Raw genomic sequence first — 6,000 nt, 5'->3', positions numbered from 1 at the left:
GCGAGGGCAAATGCTGCAGTTGGACAACCGACTGTAGGAGATGAAGTAGACAAAAGGGCAGTGTTGCATGCTGCCATAGATAATCCTGGTGCTTTCCAGCAATATGCCATAATTCAAGCTCCTAGAACGTGCCAAGGTGATAAAGTTGAATTCCTCATAGACTGCGGAAGTACACATTCATTTCTATCTCCTAGATGCATGAGAAAGTTAAAGCTAAGCCAGTATCCTGCAAGTAGACTAGTAGTAGAACTAGCTAATGGGAAGGAAGTGTTATCTCAACATTCCGCAGGCTTCGTAGATTTTGAATTAGGGGGTTATCCTACTTATGGCTAGTTTCGTACTTTATCTTTAGGAATTTATGACGAAATTTTAGGAATGGACTGGTTGAAAAAGAACCAAGTCCATATTCATTGTGCTCAGGGAAAATTTATGTTCATAGATAACCTTGGGAATGAAGTTCTAGTTCAAGGGAAAAATGGGATGCCCAAGGCTCATTTAGTTAAAGCCAATAGACTTCTAAGAGACTTAAGAAGGGACAACAAATTTATGCTGTGAATCTTAACAAGGTGGAACAATCAGATTCAAACTTTCACCTAAAATGGTTGAAAGAATATGCCGATGTTTTCCCATAAGATTTGACCAATTTGCCATCGTATCGTGAGGTAGACCATGAAATAGAAACTATACCAGGGTGTGAACCTGTTTCTAAGAGACCGTACAAGATGTCGTTACCATAATCTATAGAACTTAAAGAACAGCTTAGGCAACTGATCAAGCAAGGGTTCATTAGACCTAGTACTTCTCCTTGGGGTGCACCAGTTCTTTTTCAAAAGAAGAAGGATGGATCTTTGCAACTATGCATAGATTATCATGGACTTGACCAAGTGACTGTCAAGAACAAGTGACTTGACCAAGTGACTGTCAAGAACAAGTATCCAATTCCAAGAATTGATGAATTGTTGGATAGACTCCATGTATCCAAGATCTTTTCAAAGATTGATCTTCAATCAGGATATTATCAGATAAGAATCAAAGAATCAGACATACCAAAGACAGATTTTAATACTAGGTATGGGCATTATGAATTCACAGTTATGTCCTTTGGTCTCACAAATGCACCTGCAAGCTTCAATTGACTAATGCAAGATATCTTTAGACCTTACTTGGATGACTTTTTCCTAGTCTTTTTTGATGCTATCTTGGTTTACTCTAAAGACAAAGCAGAGCATGAAGAACATGTCCGGAAAGTGTTAGAAATTCTACGTCAGCATCAGCTTTATGCTAAGGAAAGCAAGTGTACTTTCTGTACTCCCCAAGCTAGTTATTTAGGTTTCATCATATCCGCCGATGGAATTTCAGTTGACCCCGAGAAGATCAAGGATATAGTGGATTGGCCTCAGTCTTCTTTTTTCAATGAAGTCAGAGGATTTCTTGGAATTACAGGGTGGTACATAATTTTTGTCAGAGATTATGCTCTCATTGTAGCACCTTTGGTAGGACTTCTAAAGAAAGGAATGTGAATCGATTGGAAAATAGAGCACGAAGCTAGTTTTGCAGAGTTAAAGAGATATTTAGTGTCTTCTCCTGTTTTAAAGCTTCCAAATTTCAGTAAGGATTTTGAAGTTGTGATCGACGCCAACAATCTTGCCTTAGGAGGAGTTCTTACTCAAGAAGGGAGACCGATAGCTTTTACCTCTCGCAAGCTCAGAGATCATGAGAAGAATTATCCGACTCACGCTATGGGGACATTATCTTTTGAGTCACAAATTTTAGTTAGTTACCGACCACAAGAGCTTAAAGTGGATCTTTACGCAACCCAACCTCAACATGAGATAGAGGAGTACGATTTTGATATCAAATACCGACTTGAAAAATACAATGTAGTTGCAGATAGAGTCAGTCATAAGTCTTTCCTCAATGCTATCTCTATACCCAATAATCCTATTCTAGAAAGAATTAGAGAAGATTCTTCAAATGACCCATAGTATCAACGACTGTTAGTGCAGATTCAACAAGACCTTGAACCTAGTCAAAAGAAGTTATTTTTGGCCAGCAATGAAAGCGATGTTCTTCGTTATGTAAAGCAGTGTTCATTTTGTCAAAAATTAAAGCAAAACGAATCAAGCTTCCCGGGCAACTCAAACCTCTTGATATACCTCAAATGAAATGGGAGTGTATCAGTATGGATTTTGTCACCGGATTACCTTCTGTTGGAGGCTACGATTTTGTATTTGTGGTTGTCAATATGCTCACTAAGGTGGCTCACTTGATACCTATCAAGACAACCAACAGTGCTTCTGACATAAGTAGGAATTTCATCAAGGAAATCTTTAGACTTCACGGGTTACCGAGAAAAATCGTCAGTGATAGAGATGTGAAGTTTACTTCGAAGTTTTGGACTTCTCTTTTTCAAGCAAATGGAACTCAGTTATGCTTCAGTACAACATATCATCCTCAGATCGACGAGTAGACGGAAAGGGTAAACCAAGTAATCGAAGATATTCTTAGATCTTACTGTTCACAAGAGCCAAGGAAATGGATTCAACATCTTCCTTTAGTAGAATATGCTTATAATTCTTTCGATCATAGAAGCATAGGAATATCACCATTCAAGGCACTCTATGGACAAGAGTGTATAGCTCCACTGAACTTTTCTGATCCAACTATTAAAGTGGAGGCCTCAAAGAAAATGTTAAAAGACATGAAAGCATAGACTAAAGCAATTCGCAAGGATATTCAAGCAGCTCAGGACGGACATAAACATTATCCAGACAAGAAAAGATCTGAAAGAACTTTTAAGTTAGGGGATAAGGTATTTCTTAGCGTTAAACCCAAGCGGAGTAATCTATCCTTGGGAAAGTTCAAGAAGCCTAGTCCAAGATACTGTGGACCTTATGAGATTGTAAAGGTTGTAAGTGACCAAGCTTACAAGTTGCAGTTACCCTCAAACCTTAAAGTTCATGACATTGGATAGGGAGAATGGAAAAACCACCATCACACTCAGTGAATGCCTCTCTATAGCCCAGTGATCTCATAGCACCCCTATCCCCTAGTAAACACACACCTAGAATCCCAATCTGCAAACATTCAATGTCCAAGCCTGTTCACAGCCATTCCTAATTGCACACACTTGATCGCAAAGCAAGCAATCATGAATTTCATTCTTAACCCCTCAGAGCACCTTTAATCATAGACCAACAACCCCGAAACCTTCAGACATATGGAGATCACTAGCATACAATACATTCTCATAGGGGACACCCAGCCACTCACACATTTAATACACCAGTAGACACAAGAGAAAGATGACGTGAATTTGAGAGTAGAGCAAGCAAATATCCCGGAAAATCCTTAATAGAAAGTGTATATAGTATGGGCATTTATTCCCTAACTCGCCGCAGCCATGATCGCTCCCATCAATGGCATGGAAACCCTCCTTTCGCGCTCTTGCCTTGGTGAATTAATTGCACATGGTGCCCTCTTTGCAGTGTTCACCTTACACGCAACCAACCGCTTCTCTCTTCATTGCAACTAGTGGCTCTACCTTGTCCATGGATAAAGGTCTCCTTTGCTTCTTCTCGATGGAAAAGCCCACCAACCTGCAAGCTACGGTCCTGACAAAGCTCCTCTCTTGGCACCTCTACATATAGTGCTCCTAGTGCAGCTCATCTCCTAGCATTTACAGTTCCCTGCCTGTGCTTGACATTCCTCGGACATCCTCACCATACGACCAGCCCCTACTCTTTGCCAGACCTTGCAAACCCCCAAGGGTCGCCCCTTAAACTACAAACCATTCCTCCTTCTCATGGATTGGTTCCACAAGTCGCTCTCCTCTCTTTGGTTTTGGCGGCCAACCCTTGCAACTTGGCCCTCCCTTTACTCTTCTCTGGCCACTAGCAATAGCCACAAGGAGCTTTGGACGGCTTACCATATGGCAAAAAATATATAATTGCTAGATATTTTACTAGTTTCAATACACACATCTAGCAAAAGTGCAAACTAGTAAGTGTGAGAGAACTCCTAGATGCTTCAAGTAGCAATCCTCTTACCATATAGTAAGTTGAGTACCTATATGGTAAGATAATTTCTAGATGAATCAAGAGAGTCAAGCTCACTTGCTAGTTTGAGATGTATTATGAAACTAGTAATACATCTAGCAACTCGAATATGTAAAATAGTAATTCATCTAGTAGCTTCAAGACGGAAAGTCGTAGCCCTACTCAGCGTGTCCCCCAAAATTACCTCAACCTACTTATACCTGATATGGACTTTCAATAATCAATGAACCCACGGCATTTGGAACAATCCATAGCAAGAGACTTGACTCTCAAGTAACCCGAAACCCTACACACCCACACAAAACTATAGCCAGATGTATTGTGCCTGGTTCACAATCGCCTTGCAAAGCCTTTGACTTTACAAAATAGTCCTCATACAGTAAACATCAATCCAACACGACTGCCCACAGGCAATAGTATAGATCTGCAAGAAATATCCCCATCGCATACATCAACCCACCATGTAAGCTGCAAGTTCCACCTGCTGCTCCAAGATCAAGCCACAAGGGGTTACCCTTGTCCTCGGTACAATTTGTCACGGTCTATACTTGAGCAATGACTTACGCGAGTACTCCAAATCCAGCTTCACCATGTTTCTTCGCTCAGCACTTCACACTCATTCTTGCACTCTTACAACCCTGCATCTATATATATAAGCAATCAAATAAACACAGCGTAGAGAATGCATGATTATTTATGTACATAAGAACTTTAAAAACAAACCACATACAATCAAGCCTTGTAATTCACTTAAGAATTTAACAATTGCTACGTGAGTTATGCTTGATTTGAAACAAGCACGTCAAAGGAAAATGTCACCTTAACTTAAGCTAGGTTATGGAGTCACGGGAAGCATTTACAATCGTATGCCACTTCTAGTACATATACAGGAATAATGTTCCACATATCAATGAGGTATTATGTGCCATTTGATTTGACGAACTGTTATGACCTCCTAATAATATATACATAGATGAATCCAGGATAAGACCAAATTCACCCTTGAAGGAAAGTGCAAGGTATAGACACATGGTAGTCACCCACAAGACAATATAACCATCAGCTCCATCATGCATAGTATTGAATAAATACCATGACATCCCCACTAACGTCGTCAATGCCCAATAGTGGGTGTAGAACTAGGTACTAACATATGCTCCCCAACACAACACACACACACACACAAACACACACACATGAGCATACATCAACACAAAGTTCAGCGTGCTGAGTTTCTGTCATGACTCCGGAGATCAAGGGCAGACTCAGCCATAATGAAGCCTAGCACTAAAAGAAGCATTAAATCGGAAAAATTAGCACAAAAATGAGGTAGTTGATAGGGCATACACACCACAAAAGATAGAAAGAATTAGCACAATATCAACTCGTCGTAACTCGGACGAAAACTTCACAATGTGAATTCTGCATGGCCTTGTCTGATCTAATGTAATTGAGGAGTAGTTTCATAAGGAAGAGGCATCTCCTCATGGTTACATCTTACTATATATGATGTAGTTAAATTATGTCGAAGGTAAGCCTCAGAATTCATTGTGTACACCCTCAGACTCAATCACACAATCTATTGTCAAACTCAATCATTGCCTTACTTTCGTGGCTTTTGCATTCGAAGTGAATATTAATGTCATCATATAATCTGTAAAGACAATTCGTTGCATACAGAGAGCCATGCATCACCATGACAAAGCTATTATTATATATGATTATAAACCAAGCTATGCCAGGGCCCTTCGAATTTGTGAAAATATATACTTATATGCGCAAGAAATTAAAAGCTCCTACGTATCGTTTCCATCTTTCCCTCCTAATTGGTAGAAGCTGCTAGGTTTATTGTTAACACAACAACAGAAAAAAGTGACAATAGCCTACCGATCTTGGATATTTCTCCACAATCTCACAAGCAGCGTCATTGCTCAAAAGATCC

The sequence above is a fragment of the Adiantum capillus-veneris genome, chromosome 15 (assembly GCF_014529385.1).
Source record: "Adiantum capillus-veneris isolate H3 chromosome 15, ASM1452938v2, whole genome shotgun sequence".
Classification (NCBI taxonomy): domain Eukaryota; kingdom Viridiplantae; phylum Streptophyta; class Polypodiopsida; order Polypodiales; family Pteridaceae; genus Adiantum; species Adiantum capillus-veneris.
This window is presented reverse-complemented; position numbering follows the sequence as displayed.